This window comes from Eublepharis macularius, chromosome 15 (genome assembly GCF_028583425.1).
Source record: "Eublepharis macularius isolate TG4126 chromosome 15, MPM_Emac_v1.0, whole genome shotgun sequence".
NCBI classification, from domain to species: domain Eukaryota; kingdom Metazoa; phylum Chordata; class Lepidosauria; order Squamata; family Eublepharidae; genus Eublepharis; species Eublepharis macularius.
This window is the reverse complement of record NC_072804.1, coordinates 17,385,425-17,410,912: the sequence shown is the minus strand read 5'-3', so window position 1 is coordinate 17,410,912 and position 25,488 is coordinate 17,385,425.

Here is a 25,488-nt window from a genome sequence, read left to right as displayed (position 1 = left end):
CCTCCTTGGGGTCAGGGACCGATAACAATGGTTTTTCTCCTGATTGGAGGGTCCTCTGGGGAGTATACGGGGAGAGACGGTCCCTCAAGTACGCTGGCCCCAGTCCGCACAAGGCCTTATAGGTCAATACCAGAACCTTGAACCTGATCCGGCATTCCACTGGCAACCAATGCAGCTCATGCAGTATTGGTGTAATATGCGCCCTATTTGGTGCTTTCATAATAACACACGCCACTGCATTTTGCACCAGCTGCAATCTCTGGGTCAGGCTCAAGGGTAGGCCCTTGTAGAGCGAGTTACAGTAATCTAACCTAGAGATGACCATTGCCTGGATCACTGTAGTTAAGTCACAGGTAGACAGGTAGGGAACAAGTTGCCTGGTCTGCTGCAGGTGGAAAAAAGAAGACCTGACAACCGCTGTGACCTGTGCCTCCATTTTCACGGAGGCATCCAGGATCACCCCCAGGCTCCTGACCCTCAGAACTGGCACAAGCTGTGCCCCAGCTTAGATCCAGTTGACGCTCAGCCCACCGATGTATTTGCCTGCTGATTAATTTCTACTTGGGGACATCAAAAAGGGAAATTTGTCTCAGCACTTTCTCTCGGGAGCCCAAAAGACAAATCCAGCAAGGGTACAACATGGGCTTCATATGCTGGTAGATAAAACTCAGGAATCTGTCCAGAGGTTTTGGATTTCTTGAATCATTTTAGTGATAGTTAAAAAACAAGAGCCAAATTGCGTCCCATTTGCAACCATTTCCTCCTGCCGATCTCTCATGCAGGACACTTACTTGGTTGGATGCAAATTGCCTTTTTACCACTAAAAAGGGAAGGAGGGGGTCCCCTTAGATCACCAGCAAATGCATGTGTTCTGCAGGCATAAAAGCTATGCGAGAGGGGGCTGACATAAGAAGGGGAGTTAGGCAAGACTGAAGCTCATACTACATCGTTTGTTGTTTGGTGAGTTCGGTCTAGGAAACCCAACTCGCTTTCCTTGCAGCCATACATCAGCTGCCGAAAATGTCATTTTAAAAATTGTTGGGAGCACAATTCAGCTTGGCATCGTGGCATGGAGGCAGGAGTGGCTCCTACCTCCACCCTGTGCCATTTTCCCTAGCCAAAACACCATCAGCAGTGAGTTATTTGTAAAAGGTTGGAGCCGCATGTGGAGTTGTTTGAGCAAATGCAGCTCCAAGGTTATGTAAACAAAACCATCCAGGGCCATTTTGACTCTGCAAAATGATGAAGGAAGGGGAAGAGAGCCCCTCCCTCTATACCACAGTTCCCAGCTGAATCTGGGTCCCAATGATTTTTAGAATGAGCATTCCCTACAGCTGCTGTATAACTGATGGGAAAGTGAGTCGGGCCCAGGAAATTCCGATCTGACTTGCCAAAAAAATGTATCATGTAGTTTAGCCCTGAGTGGGAAAGCTGGCTGGGACCAACCCACTGTTTTCAAAGCTGAACCTGGGGATATTTTGGGAGCGCATACTGCTGTCTCTCCTAAAGCAAAATGGGCTCAGTGCTTATGCCAGAGTTCCACATTAGTTGATATGCAATATCTTAAGCAAGAGTACAAAAAATAAATAAAATAATGAAGTATTTTAATTCGACAAATGAATTTATTGTGGCTCAAGCTCATGCCCACCCGTCTGGCATGTGGCAGTAAATAAAACGAGATCCAGCATCTCGTTTCGCCAGCAGGAACCCTGGCTCAGGTACTTGCGTTTTTCTTCCAAACTGCTTTACTCCTAATGCTTTAATTGCTTGTGTCAGGAATAGGATTTCTAAATGATCCCATGTTCAGGAAATAAATCTTCCACGAGACATTCACATTAACGTTTCATGTTTCTCACCCCAGGTTGCGTTTTGTTATTTAATCTGCCTGAAGTCAGTAGGAAACGAAGACCGATAAAGCAAGGGGAAGATGAGCAGAGGCTCCTAATGGAGTTATAAATTGAGCGTAATTGGTTTACATGATTGTTATTAAATCCCATTTCAGCTGGTTAATGGAATTTTGTTTGGTGAAGGAACAGTGCTGATGTTATCAGATAATTTTCTTTTGAAATTGGTTTAAATTTTAGTCCTTTGGATCCAGGGATTCTAAATAAGTGTGAAGTATTTCATATTTGCTGTTCAAATACTAAAGGTCAAAAAAGAGAAAGTATCAATGCTGGGAAATTATAGGATTATCAGTAAAATAGCTTCCATTTTTCAGGGCTTTTTTTAAAAAACACTGTTTCACAACACATGAAGTGGATTCCAAAGAGGGCCAGTCAGGGCTTTCCAACCAACAAAATGTTGCTTTGGAGACACAAAGCCCATCTCGCAATTGCTTAAATGGTTTCAAATGTCGCATAATGAACAAATAAATTGGCTTTCATGAAAACCAGATTTGGCAGGAATGTAGCAGCATCTAGTTAAATAAGCAAATTGGGATGTATTGGTACTTGAAGTCAATTTGTTGCTTTTCCAAGTATAATTGTTCCTTAATGGTTCCTGCACAATCCTGGCGAAGCTAAAACTTCAGTTCAGTATTCGTGCATCCATTGGGTTGAAGGAAGGATGGCTGCTGGTTGTTATTTATGCCGTGTTTTCTTATACATTATGAATGTATTCATGCAATCGGAATACCTTGTTTCTAAACATTGTGGTTATATAGAATGTAATCAACATCGCTCATTAAGTCTGTGCGTAATTATGCCTCTTGGCTGGAAAACTGGGGCCTGAACATTTTAAAGGATAACTTGAACACTGTGTGAGAGAACTTATCTATGTGGATGGGCCATTGCAGAACAAATTTTAAGACCTCCTGTAAGGATTTGCTGTTTGATTATACTTTTAAAACATTTTAAAAACCTTCGCATTTAGATCTGTAGTTCAGCTTACATTACCTCAACCTTTTTGTCCCGATCAATATTCTTCAGGGCTTTTTTTCTGGGAAAAGAGGTGGTGGAACTCAGTGGTGGAACTCAGGCCCGCACAATGAAATCACTTTGGGTCAGCTGGAACAAGGAGGGAGTTTTTTAAAGTTTAAATTGCCCTCGGCAAAAATGGTCACATGGCTGGTGGCCCCGCCCCTAATCTCCAGACAGAGGGGAGTTGAGATTGCCCTCTGCGCCGCTGGCGCGGAGGGCAATCTCAACTCCCCTCTGTCTGGAGATCAGGGGCGGGGCCACCAGCCATGTGACCATTTTCAAGAGGTGCCGGAACTCCGTTCCACTGTGTTCCAGCTGAAAAAAAGCCCTGCTCCTTCTACTTCCACATTCACAGAGCTTCAGGTGTTCTCTACTTTACCCAGGCTTTTACCTTGAGGACATCTTCCTTTATTTGTTAGTGTGACCTATATATTGCTGACTTCCTGACTCCCTCAAAAGGTTCTTGCTACCACCAAAGGCTTTCGCTGTAGACTTTTTCGGTTATCTGGTAGTATAGGTTTGTTATAGATGGTCGTTTACATACCAGTCAGCGACTGTGCTTGCTTGCTGTTAACTTGTGCTTGTGGTTGAGTATTGCTTGGTTCTGTTCTGTGGTGTCCCCCCCACTTGCTGAACCCAGTGCCTGCCTGCTGTGAATGGTACTGGTTCTGTTGGGCTATGTTGCATGAGTCCCCCTTGCTTCACTTTGGTTTGAGCGATTCTTTGGTGTGATGTTGGTCCTCATAGGGAGCAACGGAGAGTGGCTGTTCTGCCTGGCCCGGGGGCACTGGGTTTGGGGGGGCATCAGTTTGGTTCTGTCAGACTGTCTGGCGTGGAGCTTGTATTGGAGGGTATACATCTGGCCATAGTGGCCTTGATCCATGTGTTTCTGCAGTGGGAGTCAGCTTGGACTTTCCCCTCCACAATAGGAACAAACAGAGTGGCTGAGGGCACCTTGTTCTGAGGCCCTCAGAATTGGACCCCGGTGTCATGAGTCAGCCTCAGCCTCAACTGGCCACCTTACCTCTTGCCCCAGAGTCCTCCTCAGAGGATGAGCAGGAAGAGCCAGCAGAAGCTACTCTAGAGCCAGAGACAGCCATGGAAGAGCCAGCAGGATCTACTCTGGAGCCAGAGTCAGCCATGACAGCTGCTGCTCAGCAGGAGCAGCCAGAAGCCTCTGCAGAGGCTGTTGGAGACAAACACTCCCCCAGAGCAAAAGAGAAACCTAAGCTCCCTGGGCCAGCTGAGAAGAGGAAAAACAAAGCAAAGGCAGCTTTGTGGGAGAGGAGAAAAAGTGCTCGTTTGCAGGCACAGCACCGGCTGGGGCTATCAGGCAAAGAGACAACACCTGCTCCTCGTTAGGACAGTATAAGAGAGAGAAGCTGAAGAAGCCAAGTGTGGAAGCAACTCAGCTCACCACTCCCTGTGACTAGAGCTCTGTACCTGGAAGCTCCTGACCTGCCCTTGCCTTGTGCCCTGCTCTGCTTCTTGATTGATCGGACTCTGACCTCGGCTTGCATTCTGACTTCTGCCTGCTCCTCTCTCTGACTGGCATATTGGCTCTGACACTTGGCCTGACTTCTGGACTCTCATTTGCCAGCTCCTTGGCTACTGACTTCCTGGCAACTAACCTTGAGACCATCTGCAGTGCCAGTGAGCCACCTGTCTGTCGTGGGCAGCCCCGAGCGAGACACCTAGCATCCAATATCCCTGAAACTTGACGAGTCTTTAGAATATAGGCAGGAGTAGGTCCCTTGAAAATCTGGTGATTTTTAATTGCAAAACTCCACCCCAACCCCTGAATAGCCCCCATAGTTTTCCCCATAGAGGATAATGGAGATTGGAGGTTGCTGGGGGCACCTCCTTGGGGGACCATAAAATAGCCCCCTGGGGTCCAGTTTCTATGAAACTAGGGGGGTATTTAGATGACAGTCAGGAGGAGTAGGTCCCTTGAAAATCTGGTGAAAATAGGTCAAAAAATGACACACACTCCTTGGTCACCGGATAAACCCGAATTAAGTTTCCCATAGGAAACAATGGTCAAATTTTACCAAATTTGCTGTATAATACTGAACCAAACTAGCGAATCAATTTGGTATTTGGGGAACACTGCACTTTTTCTCCCGTTTGTTATTACCAAACTGAATATACTGAATTTTTTCCTGTGTACACCCCTACATGAGGATGATTGTGAGGGGGAAAAGGGATCTTTCTTGCTTAAACAAAAGTAGGATTTATTTATAAGAACTTAACTGTGATGATTGCAGAGTTTTGATAAGTTTATTGGTCTCATAATAGTTCTTTAGCTTGGTGGTTTTGGAAGATTGTATCTTCTTAAAGGTATATTCACACAGAGTAGTTTTCTGCACAGGTCTTCACTAACAGAATAATCTCTCTTCTCACCTATAAAAACATAAATCCACTCAGGCCTTTCCACACAGCTCGCCTGATCTAGAGAGATTAATCTTTCTCTCAGATCTACACCAGCTGACCCAGGTGCAGACACAGTTTGCCTGATTTAGACAGAATTAGGGCCAAGCTACAAGTGATGAATGACACTTGAACGGCAAGTGGATTGAGTGGAGCTCAAGTGGAGGGCAAGTGAACAGGGAGAAATACACTTGCCATTCAAGGCCGATTCCAGACGGCCCTCTGCATCCTGAAACGTCGCGCGTCGTCGCGCGTCGTCACGTGGAAAACGCGAAATATCACGTTTTCTCTCGCGAGTTTTGTGCGACTTCGCGCAAAACTCGTGCGAGAAAACGCGATATTTCGCGTTTTTCGCGCGATGACACGTGACATTTCGGGATGCAGAGGGCCGTCTGGAATCGGCCCAAGTGTCATTCGTCACTTGTAACTTGGCCCTCAGGCTCTCAGGCTTCTACACAGTTTGCCTGATTTAGCCCGAATCCTTCCTTTGAGACACCGAAAGGCTGACTTAACCAGCATCTCCTGGCAGGTTAATTTTTTTTCAGGAATACACAGACACAGACTCTTTCACACAATTTGCCTGACTCAACTAGGATGTACACTTCTCTTAGATACATACAGACACAGACTCTCAAGTTCCACACTGAGAAGTCGTTCATTGTCCTCCTTCAGGTACAGTCTGTAGGCCTGAGAAAGCTTTGCCCCCCTACACTTCCTCTGTAACTGTGTCTTGGCAATATACATAATGGCTCTTAGATAAATCTGAACTTTCCGTTTTCTGCAATTATCTCCATGCACATTAGAAGGTCTTCATTTTCACCATTTTGACACTTATGAAACATGATAGCCAGAGAGGAGAACAAATATTTTAATTGGAATTTAATACTGGTTTTCTTTTCATCTGTTCAGAGTCGTTATTGGTAAGGGCTGCCTCCTATAAGTAACAGTTTAATTAGATCACATGGTTAAATTACTCCATCCTACTGTGCTCACATGTTTTTAATAATTCATAGAAATTTATAATGCGATTTGAATGATCACCATATGAATGTCTAAAATGATGAAACAGGAAATTCTAGTGTTTAAGTTGCCTGGTTGTGTATACAATCTTTAAAAGATAATAACATACATTTATCATTATTTGTAACTAAACTACAATAAAGATTCACAAATAATTAAGGATGTATTAAAGATGTCCGCTTTTCTAGTAAGAGCTCAGAGTTCATTAAGTAAAACTTTTGGTATATTTTCTGAGGGGGAGAGAGTTAAACAGCATTTATTAAATGCTTTGAATTATAAAGTTTGACTTTATATACTTTTTAATAAGAAGAAATTTGCTTAGCTATGTATACTTTTACAGAGCAGAGAGGAGTTTTCAACAGGCTTTGCAGAAGAAACCAATATAAACAGTGGAGAGTCCAGTAGCACCTTTAAGACTAACCAACTTTACTGTAGCATAAGCTTTTGAGAACCACAGTTCTCTTCGTCAGATGCATAGAGGGTATGAAAAAACTGGTCATCTCTATATAGGTGATGAGGGGAGGGGGGAGTAGATGCAATCAGTTTGCTTCTGATAATGGGATCAGTTTGTTTCTGATAATGAAATCAGTTACTTTTGATAATGAGATAACCATTCATAGTCTCTATTCAATCCAAGTCTGACTGAGTCAAATTTGCATATGAATTCCAATTCAGCAGCTTCCCCGTTGGATTTTGTTTTTGAAAAGTTTCTGTTGAACTATGGTGACCTTTAAGTCCTTGATGGAATGTCCTGGTAGATTGAAGTGTTCTCCCACTGGTTTCTGGATGTTGCCATTTTTAATGTCAGATTTGTGTCCATTTATTCCTTTGCGCAGAGGTTGGCTGGTTTGTCCAATGTACAGAGCAGATGAACATGGTTGGCACATGAGGGCATATATCACGTTGGAGGATGAGCAGCTGTAAGAGCCAGAGATAGTGTAGTTGACATCATTGGGTCCTGTAATTGTATTCCCTGGGTAGATATAAGGGCAGTGCTGGCTTCTGGGTCTGTTGCAGGGCCTGGTACCTGTGTTGGTGACTCTGCTAGCCGATTCATGGTTGTTAGTGAGAAGTCATTTAAGGTTGGGGGGGCTGTCTGTAGGCAAGGAGAGGTCTTCCACCCAGGGCTTGTGAGAGAGAGGCATTGTTTTCCAGGATGGGTTGTAGGTCACTGATGATATGTTGGTTGAGTTTGAGCTGGGAACTGTAGGTGACAACCAGTGGTGTTCTGTTGTTAGATCCTTTAGGTTTGTCCAGGAGCAGATTGTTTCTGGGTACTAGTCTGGCCCTGTTGATTTGTTTCCTCACTTCATTAGCCCCCAAAAAATTCTGTAGCCCCAAAAATGCTTGTTGTAAATCTCTTAAGTGGGAGTCCTGATCAAGAGCATTGGAGCAGATACGATTGTAACGTAAGGCTTGGCTGTAGACAATCGACTGAGTGGTATGTTTAAGGTGGTAGCTGGAGGCATGTAGATATGAGTATCGGTCAGTGGGTTTCCAGTATAAGGTGGTATTTATCTGTCCATTATGTAGTTGTACAGTGGTGTCCAGGAAGTGTACCTGTTGTGTAGTGTGCTCCAGGCTCAGGTTGATAGTAGGGTGAAAGTTGTTGAAGTCCTGATGAAATCTCTCAAGGGCTTCCTTTCCATGGGTCCAAATGATGAAGATGTCATCCAAGAATCTTAAGTACAGGAGTGGTTTCAGTGGATGGGAGCTGAGGATTCAGTATAAGTCTATTTCATATGTACATATCAATCAACTTAGAAGAGTAGAACTCTACTCAGAATCACATTTTAAATGTTGACTGTTCAGACATTCTGCAAGTTCAGACATCATGCAAAACTATAATTAAACTAACAATGGCACCTAGTGTGGTCATATGGATTCTTTCACTAACTGTGGTTAGTTAACTTGAAGTACGTCAAATCAGAACTATGGTTTGAAGTTAGTTTATTAACCATAATCTGTTTGAAGCTTTCACATGATATACAAACATAGAGCAGTCCCTCAGTGGAACAGGCTTCCTCTGGAGGTGGTGGGCTCTCCTTCTTCGGAGATTTTTAAGCAGAGGCTAGATGGCCATCTGACAGCAATGCTTATCCTGTGAACCTGGGCATATCATGAGAGGGAAGGGAGAGGGTTACATCAGAGGCAGATCAAGAGAGGGAGAGGGTTAGTTCTCATGGCCCCTTCATCAGGGCTTAGTTCTCATGGCCCCTTCTTATAAGCCCAGGGTAAGGCCGATCACCACCTTGGGCTCAGGAAGCAATTTTCCACAGGTCATTTTGGCAAGAGATCCTGATGATGCTTTTCCTCTTCTGGGCAGGGTCACTGGGGGTGTGGGGGGGGGAGTTGTGAATGTCCTGCATTGTGCAGGTGGGTGGACTAGATGACCCTAGATATACCTTCCAACCCTATGATTTAATGAAATGTAGATATTATGGCTTATCCCTAGTCATTTTGCTGGTACTGCCCTCACTGCACTGCCAGCTGGGATACCAGCCATGTCTCTGTATGGGTTGGAGAAGAATAGCACAGGAGATGAACCTGGAATTTCATTGAAACAAACCAGGATTTGATGGCAGGGAATCTTAGCCAGGGGATTGGGCACATTAACTTTGTGAAACTCTACAAATGGAGGAAAATCGGTTAGAACCCACAGTGTCCTAATTTCCATCGATGGAAGTGCTGCACACTGAAAGTGAAGCACCAGGGAGGTGTGAGAAGTTAACAAGGGGTTACACCCCCACTTGGAATGTCTTTGGAAATCCAGTAAGAAAGAAGAAACATTCTAAACATAATCAAACATAATAGCACAAGAAGCAGGGTCCAAGTCCTGCTGTAGCCTCAGTAGAGTATCTTACCCACTTAGAGGTACAAGATATGGTAATCAAGGAGCAGCAGTTGCCACTCAGAAAAAGACTGAGACTACTGTTATAGTGCAGGAAAAGGAGCTGAGCAAAACTGCCAAAGTCATCACTGGGAGTGAAAACATAGCAGAGCAACACCTGAATAATGAAAACAGTGAAGCAGGCAAGATGGGGCCAAAGAAAGAACAGACAGTATGCACCATCAACGAACCTTTTGCTGCTAGCAGTCTGCGCAATCTGCGCAGCAAAAATAGCCAAGGGATAAACTATAAAACCAGATTACCTTGCCAGTGGATTAGCAAGGGCATTCCCCAGTGACAGAATGTCACTGGCGGCAAAGGAGCAAACAAAGGGAAGGCCATGGACCATCACTGTATGGCAAGGCCAAATACCTCAAGGCTCCAATCAAAGTATCTAGGAGTTAGCCCCAGTTAGTCGAGGAAAACATAATTGCAATGCACTGCAATGAGATAGTGCATTTGCAGTAGAACAAAAGACAAAGAAAGGAAAGGTATGTCTAGTACTCTAGGTGAAAGTAGTAGTAGTATCACAAAGTCATTTTGCAGAAAACCAGGAGCCATCTGAAGCCACAGACAATGGACAATCAGCCTTCAACCATTGATGTGTGTGAATGATTTTATGAACAACACTGATAAATTGGTGAAATAAACGGCCTGTGAAGAAGAACCCCCAAAATGGGTGGAGTAAATAGCTAGCAACACCCGTTGGCCGACTTTATTTAGTGGACCACAGTCTACACACTGGGTGGGATGCTCCATCGCCGTCTCGTCATACCTGAAAGAAAAACAGAAACATTGATTGCATAATTGAACTATGTCACCTTTACGGAACTTATCTTGCAACTTACCAGTCTGACAGCAATTGAATGCCGTACCCCGTAAAAAATCATGATTAAGCCTGTAATAGTTTATACTGATTGTATTGAATTTTTTGGATACATGTTCAAAGAAAGGATATAATGGTCATTGTAAACACTTTGAAATTTGCACTAAATTAGATATATGCATTTATAGCACTTGCACTTTAAAAGTGTGAAACAAACTATCGAGTTGTACTGTTTATTCTACAGTGAAGTTCACTCCCCTTAGTAGCACAAGGTAAGTGCCAGGTTCCTCCACCCACCATCCCGCCAGGAGGGTATAGGGATCTGGAAACCCTACTCTCAGCCTCAGATTCAAAGCCTCTGTTAAGTTACACCTCCAGGTGTCTCCCCTCAGAGCGACACAGCCAAGAGAGTGCAGGGGCTATTATTCAGGCTAGCAAGCAACCAAAGTCTTTAGGAAAAAAGCCTCTTAGAGCAGAACCACAAGTGACAAAAGGCACAGATTGGACACTTGTCAGCTTCCCTCAAGTTTTGATGGGAAATGTAGGCGTCCTGGTCTCGCAGCTTCGCTCTCTGACTGCTGTCCAATGGACTTTTCAACTGTCACTTGTCCAACATTCCGCCAAGCTGCCTACATTTCCCATCAAAACTTGAGGGAAGCTGACAAGTGTCCAACCTGTGCCTTTTGTCACTTGTGGTTCTGCTCTTAGTCTCAGATCCGAGGGCTCAGGAGGGAGTGGGGCTATTATTCAGACTGGCAGGCAGCCAAAGCCTTTAGGGAAAAAAATCCTCTCAGCCTTCGATCTGAGAGCTGTGTTAAGCTCCAGGTATCCCCCCTCTCAGAGCTGACACAGTCAAGAATAGGGAGGGGCCTTTATTCCAGCAGGCATGCAGGTAAAGTCTTCTGGGAAATAGCCTCGGATCTAAGGGCTCTGTCAGACCACATTTCCAGGCTTCTCCCCTCAGATCTGAAGGACCATGTGCCATTAATCAGGCTGGTGTGTGGCCGCAGCCTTGAAGGAAAAGCCATTGTGAGGAGGATCTGATGGGCCACACCTCTGAACGTAGCCCTTGGCACTCAAGGGTGCCAGGAAGGGAGCAGCTGCCTTTAATTGGGCTGGCATTTCCACGCTTCTTGAAGAGGCCTTTCTTGAGCCATAATGATGACAGGAAAGACACTTTTCTTCTTTAAATGTAGTTTCATTCTTCACTAGAATGACTACTGATGGTTAAAAACTTTTAAGAGAAGCCAGTCTCCTCAGCCTCAAGGGTGAGGTGAAGGAATAGCAGAGAACAGCAGTGGAGATTCTCCACCGAGGCAAAAAGAGAACTGAGGGGAACAGCGCCCCTCCTCTTGGTCATGGAACGTTTTGGCGGGGAAGTGCCAAAGGAGCATTCCTAGCCTTCTAGAAAGCGCTGGAAATCTTCTCTGTGGCCGGTCTGTGTGTGCAGTCCCAACTGTACAGAAGCCACAAAGATGAACCAGGAATTGAGGTAAATAGCCCTCTGCCCATAGCCTTTCTCTGTTAGTTAAAGTAAGCATGGGGGGGGGTGAAGGGGTGAAGTGTTTCCTCCTGCCTCTGTGTTTGCACAGGAGATGATTTGTGCCTCCCCCTCCCACATTTTAAAGTGAGGGGAAGTCATGGAAAACTTTAAAGATCAAGGCAAGGGCTTGTAGCCAAGAATGAAGCCACCCCACTCCATTCAGCCAAAACCTAAAATTTTCCACTGGCCCAAGGAGCCTTTCCCCAACAGAACACCCTCTTCCATCGAAGGAGGTCTCCGTCATCTAGGTTCAAACTTGGCAGGGAAGCAGCTGGGGTGCAAGCCAGTGAGTTCCATGTTGGATGTGGAAGCCAGCAAAGGTATCTGAAGAGGAGTATCAGGGCCAAGCTATAAGTGATGAATGACACTTGAACGGCAAGTGGATTGAGTGGAGGGCAAGTGAACAGGGAGAAATACACTTGCTGTTCAAGTGTCATTCGTCACTTGTAGCTTGGCCCTCAGGTGGCCTGAATGACACTTGCTCTAAATAATTTCCAATCCCTAGGAAGAAAATGGATACGCAACCTAAATCCTAGGGCAAATTCTGGAATGCCCTATACATTATTCATCACTATAAGGCCTCCCTGATGCTTGCATGTGACTGAGGGGAAACTGACTTTGTGAACCTGCTCAAACACATCAACATTCTTCCCAGTAGAAATGAGAACCCTCAAATTCCTCGTAGCATTCAGTATCAGGATAAATCTCTCCCGCTACAGATATACCTCCACATATCAGGAAGTCACTAAGTCCGCAAAGAGAACAGTGAGAAGACCCATGGATTTCCCATGATCTCCATTCACAAGTGCAACATTATGCTCAAAATATAATGAATGAACCATCCTAGACGAAGCCCAGTGATGACTTGTCTACGTCCTTATTTTCTTACTTGTCATGATTTTACATGTTATTCCTGTGGCAGCCGTGCAAATCAATTATAACTGGAAATAACAACTCTCCCAGAAATACATGTCACCATTGTTTAAAGAAACAAACCTCATTCCAGAGATTCCATATCTCTGTGTTCATCATGAGAGTGAAGAAGAGAATCTTTTATTCAGTTAAAAAAAAAACAGAAGCAAGGCATTGCAATGAGCTAAGCATATTGGTTTAATCGTCTGATCTTCTATTCCACATATTGCTTTGTACATATGAAACAATCACTGTTATCTATACAGAGTAGATATAGAAGCAGAAGCTTTGCTACAATGGATGGACTCCTAAAATAGCCTTGGACAAGTCAGTCTCTCTTAGACCTCCATTAGCAATACTGCGATGGTCATAATAGTGATCTAATTTACAGGGTTGTAATAAAGCATTCACATAACATTATTTTATGGGAAACAATAAGCTATCCTTTAAATAAGATTACTGTTTCTAGAGGACTAAACCAAGCACACACGACTGTACAATTGTTTTATGTTTTATAAAATGGGGGTTTTGAAAATCAGATTTGATGAAAACATCTTGTCCTTTGTTTATGTAGATAATTTTTTTACTTCTGGGATTCAGAAGTAACCATTTTCTGATGGGGTTATCTCCCTTAAGCCCTTGTGCAATTATGGGCTCACTTTGTTACTTTTTTAAAATGTGGAAAGGGATCTATAGATTCTGAATTTTGAATAATTTTGTTACGAATGTGAAAGAATACTGGGGATTTCAAACCAGAGATCTTACTGGTCTGACCCACCTATTTTGCACATGGTGCCATCATGCTAATACATCAAAAGTGAGAGGAGAACTGTGGCAGTTTGAAAATTACTGAAATACAATAAAAGTAGAGGGAGGTGACTTTACCGGGGGGTGGAGAGGTAAATGAGAACTTCTAAGCAACTATTTTATTAGACTATTATATATAGCATTAAGTATTATAGGTGTTATTACAAGAACTATAATGATAGAAATTAACTAATTATAAGGATAGAAACTAATTAATTTCATTTCTGGCAATAATTGTATAATGGAAATAATTTTATAATTGCAATGAAGGAATTTAAGTAAGGTGGGAATATATATATTAATGTATAGATTATGTATTAAATTGATTGAATTGGTTTGGAGGTATATATGGGTCAAATTGGTTGACTATTTTTGGTGGATAGTTGCATAATGAAAGAATAATACAATTATATAATTAAAACAGTATGAAGATGAGATATGTAGAAAAAGAAATATATAGAGTATAAGTTAAATTGGTTGACTTATATTGAATGTACTGTTTATAGAAGCATCTAAAAATATGCTAAATGAGGGATAAATTGTTTGCCCCATATTGAAGATGAGATTATAAGATAGAGTATAGAGTACCAAAATTAGCTAAATGATTATTACCAAAAGAAAATATGCCAAGAATGTATTATTTAGTTATGTATTATTTAGTTGTTAAAGTAAGTAGGAAGACAGAAGGAGCACTGTGTTATATAGATAAGCTTAGAAGAAAGTGAAAGATTATGTTTGACAGATAGAATAAATTTAAAATGAGTAAGGGAAAAGGGACAAGGGGTTGGAAAACTGTTGGAAGTCAACAAAAGGGGGGGAAGGGAGGGGGTTAGAATTGGAAAAATTAAAGGAAACTGATGGTAATGTACAATTTAATGATATCTAATCCAATAAAAAAAATTTTTTTTTAAAAAAAGTGGGAATAACTTGCAAAATGATTTAGAATTGTCTATTGCACTTGGGCACCACCAGGTTGGGTGGCTAGGAGGAGGTACTGCAGCTCACTGACTCAGTAATGATCAGATGATGCAAGGAGCCAATGAGATTTCAGCTGGCCCTGTAACACCTCAGACTTTAGATGTCCTCTTCACTGTATCATGTCTCTTGAGTAAAGTCCCAGCTGTTGTCACATGAGTCTTACTCATTTCTCTGCTGATCTATCTATTCATTGATCAGATCACTTTTGTGCCAGCATATGTCTCTGTCTACTCCATATTGGCCTCGCGTCACCTCTCCCAGCCTCTCTGGATACAATCAGTTTATCACATTTTTTTTTAAATTTTTGGCTGTGCCTCCAGCCTTGCTAGTGCTGACTTGTATTGTGAAATGCAGGGACATTTCCAAAAAACCCGTTTCCGGCTAAATAGTGAGTAATCTCGGGGATTCCTTTTCCCAAGTTCACTTTCTCCTGTTTTCTTGTGGCAGGTAATCAGAAGAGGTAACTGACTAGGAGCAAAATCTACATGGCAGGAGGCAATTAAGGAGCATGGGTGAGTTGCATAATCTTTCACTTATCTACAGATGCAAGTTCAAGTTCTGATCTACCTTAAAGTACAGTGGCTTTTTGATGCATTTGCCATATGCTTCAGAGTACATTTCTCTTATTTATGATGACAGCACCAACCTTAAAACCATACAATTCTAGAAGCTTCTGGACCCAAAATGGAACTATTTGCTTTCTGGCCATCTGTTCAATCAACAAGCTGATTAGGGTAGGACTTAAGAATGATTTGCAACAAGAACCATAGAAAATGAAGATAACAAACCAGGTGGCCTTGCAATAGAAGATACAATTGTGGTGCTTCATTAACAGATAATAGAAGCCAATTAGTCGAGAGTCAAGTGGAACACTAACAAAGTAATACTATAGGGGAAAGAAGCCTTTGAGTCAGATTATGGGACATGTCTTTTTACTAGTAGTACTTTACAGATAAGCTTGAGAGATCTATACCAGGATGGTGTATCTATCAGTCATAAACATTACAATTGTGTAGCCAGGCAAACCAACAAAAAGAATCTGACTGGAGTGACCAATTGGTGATCCACAAATGAAATCTGGTCAGGTGGCAGTTTTATCTAACCCTTAATTGTCCTCCTATACTTTCATCAAGTTTTCTAAGGTTCATTCATACAGGTGAAAAAAGCTATAAAGAATTGCAGTATATCAGATGTTCACATCATGTGTCTCTATTAGGGGTGTACACTGAGAAAATTTCCATTTCAGTTTCATATCTGGGAGTTCTGGATAATCTCCATCATGTTCTTGGTTGGGTTCGACCGAGGCATTGCCAGCTTGGATCTAATCTGAGTTTTTCCTCCCTTTTTCATGAGTTTCAGCCCATTGCACGCATGCAAGGTGAGTGTGGGATGCACATGTGCAGTTGCATGCTGTTCCTTTCAAGGGGGCTTGGGAAAACAAGGCTCTGGGGAAGCTGCTTTTGCACTTCACAGCACCAAAATCACACAGAACACAGTCCTCTCTCAACACCCCACGTTTTTCCTCAAGGACACTACACATACACGCACAGCAATGGACCCTGAAGAAAGTGAGTGTTGGCAGCTGGGCACACACTATGGCAGAAAAAGCAGTAGCGGCAATGCAGTGTGAGTCAAATCATCGCAGCAGAGAGAGACTGCATTACATTAAAAAACATTACATTAAAAAAATCCTGCTTTCTGTTCCCTTCTTCCTTTTCCAAGTGATGATATACCACCAATAAATTAATCTTACATTTGTGTCTTTGTATGTCACTTGCTGACCTCTTTCCTTGTGTTTCCTTGTAGTTTTGTCCCAGGCCCACAATGAGGGGCAACCAGTGGCAAACCCTCAGTTTCAGTGTTCTGCTGGAAAACAAAATGTCTTGCCTCAATTGCCACCAATATCCAACTACATGGAGTTGGCATCAGTTTCCTTCCTGTCCCCGCCACCGAAACTGATCTCTGTTTCCCCATAATGTTTCATTTTGCTGTGCAGACATGCAAGGGTGAGTAGGCAGCAGCAGCCTATGGAGAATTGGGTTTTTTAAAGTCATGTTTTGATGGTGAGATGCTGGAGGGAGGAGGGAGTGTTGCAGAAAACTAAAAACTACATTGAGTAGGCAGGAACTGTGAACCAGCTGGGTCTTCATTGGAGTACATGTTTGCCGTTTACACAGAAAGAGAGAGCATCATGCCCTGAAAGATGGACCAAAGTCTTCCGGGGCTTTGATGAAGGTTTATTAGTCGACAGATCATTTCGTTCACTCCTCCCACTGGCACTTTTCCTCACAGTGACCAACTTTCCATTGTGCCCTGAATGGAGGACAGACCAGAGCCACAGAGCTCAGAAACACAGAAATGGGGAGAGACCATGCTGAGCCAACTACATCACTGCCTTTATAGGTTCTTCTTTCCCAAGCCAATAGGAGGGGCGGGGCATGCTGTTAAGACACAATTGGCAAGGAGACCATGCTGTTGCCTGGGTAGCGCAAAAAAACCCTTGCACTTCTCCTCCAGTGGAATTATATTAAAGGCACATTTTCCAAGCCTATAAACAGGAAGGGGTCAGTTAATGGCAGCATTTCTCCCCCGAGCCCAGATTAACTGAGAGACAATGCCATTGTTACACTAATCACACACACACAAGACACACAAGACACATCTTCCCGCCTCCCCTCCAACTGAGTTAAATTAAAGGAACATCTTTGAAGCCAATGGTTGGGGGAAGGGGATCAATGCTTCTCCCTTTTTGATGACTCGATTGGCAGGGAGACAGTGCTATTGCCCGGGAAGCACCAAACAAAAGATGCATTTATGAGCACTGCACACATTCACCTTTCCACCAACAGATTCAATTTGTTTAACGCAAAGGGCTCAGTCTCTCCTCTTGGGATCTGACTGGTTGTAGGTCGACTTGCCAGGAAGGAAAACAAAATACTGCTGGAGCAGCCTGCCTGCCTGCCTGCCTGTCTACATGCCTGCTTAGGCTGCTGTTGCCTAGGCAAGACCTGAAACAAAACACATGAACTTTCTAGTGCAGGGAACTCATTACAGCTTTTGCAGCCTGGATTGACCATTCTTTAATGAAACAAAATAGTGAATTCTGGATGTTTCAAAGAAATAATTATAACATTCAGGACTTCAGGGTGAGTCCTGGATGCAAAATTGTGGGTGTCCTGAATGTGAATGAGCTTGGAAGGAGGTTTCCCCAAAAGATGACAAAAAGGCAATTTCTTCTAGGCAGAGTGGACAAAAAGGGCAGGCAGGATGCAAAAAGGGCAGGCAGGGTGGAGGCTTCGCCCATGCATTTGGTAGGTTGATAGGAGACATTCAGACAGGGTCAGTACAAGAAATCAAGCCCAACTGGGTGCATGATTGTAATCAGATTTTATGCCCAGGAAGACTTGTCCTAGCAGATGAGCTTACATTGATAGGTCTAGCTGGGTGCAAGCCCAGTGGCAATGGGTAGATGTGTCGATGTCCCATCAGTGAATCAGTTTCCTGCCCAAAGTATTTATGGCCACTCGTTAGCATGGCCTGAGGAGCGCCTTAGCCTTACCTTCCCCAAAGTATGGCATCGCTAGCTCCTAAAACGGCTGCCACAATGAATTTAGATCAAGGTGGGTAGCCATGTTAGTCTATCTGTAGCAGTAGAAAAGAGCAAGAGTCCAGTAGCACCTATAGAACTAACAAAATTTGTAGTAGGATACCTGAAGAAGTATCTGAAGAAGTGATTTGTGACTCACAAAGCTCATACCCTACCACAAATTGTGTTAGTCTTACAGGTGCTACTGGACTCTTGCTCTTTTCTACAATGAATTTAGCCAAGATGGAATCAGAACAGGCAGCACATGTCTGGGAAGGTGGTCCCTATTAACATATCCCCCTAGTAATCTTCTTGGCAGAGTAGAGGTTTGAATAGAGAATTCTCAGATTCTACTACACTATTACACCATGCTGATCTCTATTGGATATGTAACATGTATGTAATAAATGGGGGGGGGGGGTATGCAGCTATGCTCCACATGCTTCTACTCCAAAATGGAGTGCTAGATGTTGCTGACTAGCTCCAAGGCAGCGAATTGGGCAACACAATTTCTTCTTTTCTGGGAATCTGACAAAGGGAATTTGACTCTTATAAGCTTATACCCTAGAAATCTTGTTGGTCTTTAAGGTGCTACTGGATTTGAATCTTACTCTTTTCGTACAGACCAACGTAGCTACCTGCCTGAAACTTTATTCCTGCACCAGATTGCTATTGACTTATAAGTTATAAGACTGCAGCAAAATAGCAAAGAGTCCAGTAGCACCTTTAAGCATGCATCTGACGAAAAGAACTGTGATTGTCGACAGCTTATGCTACAGTAAAGTTGGTTAGTCTTAAAGGTGCTACTGGACTCTTTCAATTCACCTTTAAGACTAACCAACTTTATTGTAACACGCAATATTGCATGCATCTGACAAAGAGAGGTGTGGTTCTCGAAAGCTTATGCTACACTAAAGTTGGTTAGTCTTAAAGGTGCTACTGGACTCTTTACTGTTTTGCAACTACAGACTAACACGGCTAACTCCCCTGGATCTAAGACTGCAGCCGTTGGCCAGTCATGCTTTACAACATACAATCCATAATTTTTGTTTGTGCTATTTAAATCCAGAGGTGGCAGGGAGTGCAGGATGTCCATTCATGTCGACACATAATGGGTGTCTAGACAGTCCACATTTCTGCGCTAAAACATAAACAATTTTTAGAGTGCCTCTTCAGTGGGGTGGGCTGCTTCCCTCTCTTGAATCTTCTAAACAAGCATCAAGGCCAGGACATTTTCTTGCATGAGCTTTCTTTAGAGGAAGTTAAAGAACTAGTCCAAAATGGTTTCCTTTACCACATTCAGGCCACAGAATGATTTTAATTAGGGGTTAGCGAAAGTGTTTCTCTTTAAAGAATATCAAAACACAGGTGGTTGTGACTTGTCGCAAGTTAATTTCAAGGCTAAACCCCTCAAAGCAACCTTAAGTGAAAACTGCTCAGGATCTGTTTTTCTGGTGAGCCTGGACTAGGAAGGCAAACAATCCCCCCCTCCCCAACTACAAGCAGCATGAAACATTATGAAACCAGCACAGGGTGCACAGCTGGTCTGTGTTTCAATGTTTTCGAAAGATTAAAAAATATAAAAAGGAAAAGTTCTCCGTTAAAATGTCAGGGAGTTTTCAAGAGCAATGACTGTTCTGCTTGGCTTTTCCTGTAGTTATGTTTGACATTTCAAAATGGTTATAATTGATTTTGTGAGTGACTGGCTGCCTGTCAAGGCTGAAGTGTACTCTGTTTCTTAGTAACGTTACGTCTATTGATAGCAATGCCCCTCATTCCGGTTGCATTATCTCTGAAGTGCTTGGTGCTTGTATGTACTGTTATAATTAGTGATGACAACAATTGGAAGAGAAGAGGAGCTTCCCTTGGGCTTTGAATAAGCACCCAAAGTTTCTGAATTTCCTTGCACCTCCTACTCCACACAGCTTAAGGTACATTCATTTCTTTTATACGGCTCCCAGTTTACACGGCACCTGACAGAATAATATAAGCCACAAACAAACAAAGGTCTGCAATCACAGTACAAGGGATAGGATGTACAAGGGGTAGAGGACATACTTTGCATAGAGAAGGTCCCCAGTTCAACACTTGGTGTCTCCAGTTAGAGGGTATCCGCTAACGGGTCAGCAAAGGACCCAGAGTCTCTGGAAAGTGGTCACCAGTCAGAGGGCCGATGGCCCTGTTCCCTGTTGGGAGTGCTTCCAAAATCCTCAGTGGAATTTCGGTGTTCCAGATTAGCTGAGCTGGCATCCAACACAGAAGTAATACATTATGAATCGTCCATAGTTTCCTTTTTTATTTCCAAATTTTGTCCAGTTGTATGAATGAAATTTACTGCAGCTTGTTGTTCCTTCAGTTTGTTTGTCTCCTTAACCTCACCCCTCCCACCCACCCCCAATGTTTGGTGCCTGTTTGGTGTAGTGGTTTAGAGCGGCAGGACTGTAATCTGAAGAACCAAGTTTGTTGTTGTTAAACATGTACATTGACAAAAACACTGCAAAAAAGCAATTGCATCAAGGTTCTTTGTGCTTATTTAAAATATTTATATTCCTGCCTTCCTCCCAGACAACTGAGACCGAAGACATGATGCAATCCTACAGTTACTTCTTGAAATTCCTCTTTTGTTATTAAATTATTCTGCTTATTAAATGTTTCAATGCAAAGTGCAAGAATCTTCAATAATTTAAAGTGCAAGTGCTTACTCATCTAATGCAGTGCCTGAATAAATACAGCTGTCCTATATTCTCAGTGAAGTACTTCCAAAGTGCCAGTGCCTCTCAGTGCTTCAAGAGAGTGTGCAATAAATAATCCAAAAAACAGTCCAGTTTTACAAAGGTGTGACAAATATTTCCATAGGATTCAATACAATCAACTTTTCACAATAGTTTCCAAATCAACCATCTGGCGGTAGGTAGAAGAGAAAGGATGGGAACTCTTTGCCATTTCTCTTTTGCTATCTTCACAGACATCAGGAAGGAGATCAACATCATTTACATGCAGGGGTTATTTCATAGAAAAAGAGCAGGAGGAACTCATTAGCATAACTCATTAGCATAGCTCATTAGCCTATGCCACGCCTCTTGTCATCACTGGAAGTGTGTCATTAGTATAACTGATTTGCATATGTCACACCCCCTGACATCACCTATTCTGGATGTTTTGGACCCAATCCTGGCCATTCAGGGCCAAAATTGGGCCCAAAATGGCAAAAAGGGGCTGAAAATGGCTGAAAAGAGGCCCAAAATGGTCAGGATCAGGCTGCTGATGAGTGGGAGAGTGATCCACCACCCATCAGAGGCCCGATCCAGGCCGAAACTGGCCCAAAATGGCCAATAGTCAGGTGGGTGGGGCGACCTGACATGTGACCTCTTTGGGGAACTGCCGGAACTGCGTCTCTGTGCGTTTCCCGTCGAAATGAGCCCTGTTTACATGTGATCTCTCCATCACTTCTACACTTATAACAAACCATTTAAATACACCAGGAAGCAGCTAAGCCACACAAGGTCACTCTCTCTGGAAGGGCACACATTTCCAGGAATGCAAAGGTAACACTAAGAAATATCTTTCCCTGAATATAACCAACCTCCTGTCATCTCTAGGTAGAAAGACCATGTCTGTTTTTTGCATACCTTTTTTCAAAACAATGGCAACAAAGCTTAGACCTGGTCATCTTCTACTCATAAAAAACACTGAAATTGCTTGAATCTGACATTTATTATCTGGTGAAGATAGGAGGAGGAGGCAGGGAGAGGAAATCAAAGTGGTTGTTGTTTGTGAGACTGCCTCACAAGAAGAAAGGTCAAATGAATATTTTTACTCACCTCCCTTACATCTATCTCAAAGCATCTCATCAAGATAACATGTAAAAAGGGTAGGGTAGTTGGTTTTTTTGCTTTTACTGGGCACGGCCTGAATTCACAAGCCACGTTTGCACCTCCATTTATTTATTTAATTACTAGATTGATACTCGTGCTTCGCTATGGTATTTAACTACTTTAAATCCAGGTGTCACATGTGCACACACCCATGCCATTTGTGTATTCACTGCAGAACTGTATTGATCTCTCTGTTCTCATGCCCCGAGCATACAGTTGTGCTTTCTAATGTAGCCACACAGTCATGCCATTCTTGGCCTGCCTGAAAACAAAACTTTTCATAGAACAAGTAACCAGCCTGTTATCTCTGAAAATATGTCGCACTGACATTGCAGCTGGAACCAGAAACGTTTCTGGTTTCACAAGACTGGGGCTCGATGTAATAGAATTAAACCAACCCATCATATTTGAGCAAATGGATGGATCCAGCATGAGAGATCCCGCTAACTATCAAACCGAACCAGTCCCAATGGGCATGGGAAATCACTGGGAATCCAGAATTTTTATAGTTAGCACAGTGGTCAACTATCCACTGGTGTTAGGGAACCAGTGGCTTTGGGACCATGACCCACACATCAAATGAAAGACAAGAGAGTTATATTTTGATGGGGGGACCAGTACACCCTATATCAATAGTGCCATTCCTGCCAACTTTCCCATCTATGGATGTACCCATAAACTTAATGGATCTCTAAATAAAAGCCTTTCAATCAATGCACTGGAGTGCTTGCTGTGAGGGGTTTGGGGGGGTCTATCTGCCATGGACTGCCATCCTTAGAACTGACACCAGGTATAATATTTATGGATATATAACATTTTTTGGTTTGTGTGTGTGTTTTGAGTTGGCAACCCTAGTGAACTTTGAGAGGAAGACTGGGAGGTGCATTTGACCTCAGGACACATTCAATGACTCCCAATAGCAACTGCAGACTGTTTGGAATGTGGGGGGTGAGGACCAAATAGGCTGCATATGCAAATGGCCTCTGTGTGCCAGTTGTCGGTGGGGGGGGGGAATGAGATGTGAAAAGGTTGTGGGCCTCTATCAGCCTGCATATGCAAATGATGCTGCAAGGCTGGTCCAATCAGGAAAGAATGGCCAAGCAGGCAGTGGGCAGGGGCTCAAGCAGGCAGCAGCCTGCCAGCCACACAGTAAAGCTTCCCCTTTAACCCCTTTTTACTCCCTTAGGGGGCAAATTTCTTAAAATCTTTTCTAGTCATGTGACCATCCCATCCTTTCTGCGTAGGCAGGAAAGTGGGTGATACCAGTGGGAGCCTACACCACTTATTTGAAGTGCCTGTCCTGTCTGCGAAGGAAAGGTGTCTCAGACTGGTGTGGATTGCTCTATCACCACTCAGCTCATGGGCTGCTGATCCCTCTTTCAACCTCTCCCTGTCCTGCACATACCACCCTTTCCACGAAGACAGGAAGGTGGGTGATGCGGGGGGACAGCATACAGCTCCACATGTGGCCACCTACCTGTCTGCCCACAATACCCTTTCCTAGAGGAAAAGATGCCTCCCCCACAATGGGGGGGGGGAGGTATCGTGCACCACCTCAATGGCCAGCATGTGAGCCTCCGTTTCTACACATTAGGGGTGGGCCCCACCTCCCACCCTCTGTTCTTTCCTTCCAACTTTCCAATAATGGGATAACGCAGATATTAATGCGATCCGCCTGTCTCCCCAATATCCCTGAACACGGTATCTGTCTCTCATGTCAATCCAATACAGGTATTCCATGTATCCATGCATCCTTCTATCCTATACACTCATCCCATACAGCTATGCACCTGTCTATTGATAAACCTATCTATCCCATGCACCTAAACATCCAATGCTCTATGTCCACCCGGGGTGTTTGTGCGGTAACAGCCTCTGCACCACGTGCAGTGTGGACAAGAGCATTGGCTCCAATGCCGTAATGTCTCCATCTGGCGGATGTGTGTTGATGTCTCTGACCCCCCAGGTGTGTTTGTGTGTGCAAGGCCTCCGCACACACCATCATGTCTTGCCGGAGGGTTTTCTTTGCAGACTGTTGCTGGGTCATTTGGTTATGCGGTGGTTGTAGGCATGACCCACAGTACTGCCTTGGCAGAAAGTAGCCTCTTGGAGGCCTGGTGGGCGGGCACATGGGGGGTGCCTCCAGCAAGTGGCCAGACCCCCTGCCACCTCCCCTAGCCCGCCAGGCCCGGTGGCCGCCAACATGACCCACCTTCTGGCCTCCACCGGGAATAAAAGAAGTTAGGCCTGGCGGGCAGGCATATGGGGTTGCCACTGGCCAGCGGCCAGACCCCTTGCCCCTGAGAGGGGAGGCGGCCCACCACCACCTCCCTGAGCCTGTCAAGCCCGGCGGATGTAGACATCAGCCATCTTGCTGACCGTCCAGAAGGTACCCTCCGGGAGGCCTGGCAGGCAGGCACATAGGCCAGGCCAGTGGCAAGACCCCCCCCCCTCCCCGAGAGATGAGGTGGCCCACCTTTAGGTCCAACGCACGGGGCCAAAGTGAACTGGAGAGGGAGGGTGGCTCCATTTGTATTGAATGGGAGTTTCCTGGTAGTGTTTGTTTCCCTCAAGATCCGTTTCTCTTCACTTTAGGGTTGCTGCTTGTTCTTTACCACAGTGTTTATGGTATTTCAAAGCTGGGATACAAACTGTAGTATCTTGCTGGAATAGGAAGATGCTCATGCTGTGACTGGCCTCTTTACAAAGGTGCCATTTCCTCCAGCTGTAAACTTTGGAGATACTGGTGCCCCCCCCCCCTTTCTAACTGCTGAGAGGCAGGTTGCTGTGGTGACACTTAGAGAAAAGTTTAATAATTCTTACACAGAAAGTGTATCCTTTTGTATTAGACAGGGCTGTAGCAGTGGACAGCCAATGGAGTCACCTTGCTTATTCAAAAGCATGGTTTTAATTTGTGGTGGGATTCTTTCCATTTAAAGGATGGGAGCTTGTTTTCAGATAAATTTGTGGTTCAAGAAATCTCCCTGCAGTTACTGTGATGGTCAACATGGCGAAGTATCAATCCAAAAGTCCGCTGAGGGCCTCAGAACAGGGCCTGGTGCCACTGCCTGTGAACCGTATACTGCCGCAACCAGGATGAGGTGGTTCTCCATGACAATCTCCTTTTCTTTCAAATGGGCTGCTAGAAGCATCTCTCAGAGCACGCTCCTGGTGCTTATCTTGAATGCCCTGCAGATGTCTTTCAAACGGCACGTGACTTCTAGGTTATTGAGGTCATTTGCCGTTTGTGAGGTGTCATGCCTACAGCGGGTTTGGTATTTAATAGATGCTGAGATGCTTTAATGAATGGATGTGTAAGCCATTTGGGGTGTATCATATGGAGATGTGGGATATATATATAAATAAATATAAATAAAAGGTGCTTTGGGGTAGTAAGAGATAACTTAAAGCAGAGGGGGATAAATGCCTCAGCCTGCAAGCTAAGTCATCCTGAGGTGAATTAAGTGTTGAGTTGCTCCTCAATGAGGTAAAGGTGCTAGGAATCCTCAAAAGCCAAGGGAAGAGTCCCCCCCCCCCCCGCTCTGCCATCAGCCTTGGACAGCTTTGGACAGAAAGGTATTCCTGGCTACACCTTTTGCTCATCCAGGACCCTGGACAGCAATCCATTGAGGCTAATTCTAACAACAACAACAAAAAACCGACAGAAACTTAGACTGGGAACAGAAGTTCTATCCTTACTTCC